The sequence below is a fragment of the Trichosurus vulpecula genome, chromosome 1, assembly GCF_011100635.1.
Source record: "Trichosurus vulpecula isolate mTriVul1 chromosome 1, mTriVul1.pri, whole genome shotgun sequence".
Lineage (NCBI taxonomy): Eukaryota > Metazoa > Chordata > Mammalia > Diprotodontia > Phalangeridae > Trichosurus > Trichosurus vulpecula.
Window position 1 is genome coordinate 373,581,222 of NC_050573.1, and position 1,783 is coordinate 373,583,004.

Consider the following 1,783-nt stretch of genomic DNA (forward strand, 5'->3'; position numbering starts at 1 on the left):
ATGAAAAAGGTTTGAATTTTCTAGCATTTAAAATGCATTGCAAAACTTGTCTCATCAATGTGGCTCTTACATTGTCAACTATTGATTAGATTAAGAAATGGGAAAAAGTTAGGACAAATAATAGTAAAAGATTGAATATTATATTAAACAAATTTGTGTTTATATTGTGACAAAATAGAACAAATTATAAATGCTTCCAAAAATAATTTATAATAATTTTGGGAAATGACTTAGGCAATTAGCCATTTCTGAAAACCCAGGAGAAGGATATTTTTGGAGTCCAACTTTTATGTTAAATTTTATTCACTATGTTGTACTAATTAAAGCAATAATCTAGACTCAATTTTTTCCATAATGTTTAATATGGATTCACCTTTTGAAAAATAAACTTCTTGCAACCCATTAGTTAATCATAAAAGTTAACCATATTCCTATTATTCTCTGAGCATCTCAGTTAAAAAAGCTTTTCCATTTCCCTGATTTAAATCAATTAAGCTTTGATTGTTGGTGTCTCTCTGAATCACATGTGCAAAGGTTCTCCTGCATTGCCAAGTATGTGGTTCTAAATAGATGAGAAAGTTAGAGAAAATAAATGCTGCATCTTCCCCACCCTTAAAGAAATCTTAGCCTTATCACCCCCACAAGTTGTTATGCTATATTTCTTCTTTCTCCCACAGAAAAATACCTAGAAAAAGTAATCTTAGTTTGATTTTGTCACTTCTTTACTGATCACACAACTATTTATCTTCCACTATTAAGCTATTGATTTGTAACCTGGTCTCTAACCATTCACTCCAAGGTTGCCTAGTATTTTTAAACCTCATGGCCTGTAATGGTAAGTAAAATGAGACTTTTTGTTGTCTTTTGTTTTGGAGTGCTTTTCAGCACTAAGGCAATCAAGTGCCTTTCAGTCTTGCCTTTGTTTTAATCAAGTCTTTGATTGAATAGAGAGTCTTTGATGATCTGCGTAAGTCATGGGAAGGCTTAGGACACATGGGTTTGAGTCACATGGTTGTGACACCATCTGACCCTGAAAAAGCATATATAGATATATATATATATATATATATATATATTATTATATATATGTGTGTGTGTGTGTGTGTGTGTTTGTGTGTGTGTATGTGTGTGTGTGTTTGTATATATATGTGTATATGCATATATTTAAATATCTATATCTATATCTATCTATATAGATAGATAGATATAGATATAGATATATACTCTGAGGTTAACATTTTCCTTCAGGGATTTACTCATTTGAAGAGTGTTCCTGTGATTTGGCCGAGGAAACCCTGGGTAGCCATTAAGGAGCCACCAGCTTTGAAGACCCAGATATTGTTGTTTCTTTCTCTGGTAACTATGTATGTATTGCTATGGACAGACAGTTAGAAACCCTGTCTGTTGAGTTTTGTTATTTGCTCTGTTTATGTAATTTCTGCTTATTATTTCTGTTTGTGTTTTCTCTGAAGCTCAGAGTGCTGAATTTTCCCCCTAAACTAAGTGCATGATATATATCTATTTAAGTAAAGTTAGATTGTAAACCCCTTAGAGTTGCTTTCCTCAGAAAAGCAGATCAAAGAACCTGTGGTAGCAGCCCTCCTGTGTGCTGATGTTGTCGATCTTGCTGTTGGTCTTACACCTCCACAGCAGCTGCTAGCACCATTGTTGTTACATGGCCTTATCTCAGTCCTCATGTTATTCAATTTCTCTTTGATCTGTTTTTTTGGTCCGTCTAATTATTTTTTCTGGATATTTTCTTTTTTCATTGTTTGAATCATGG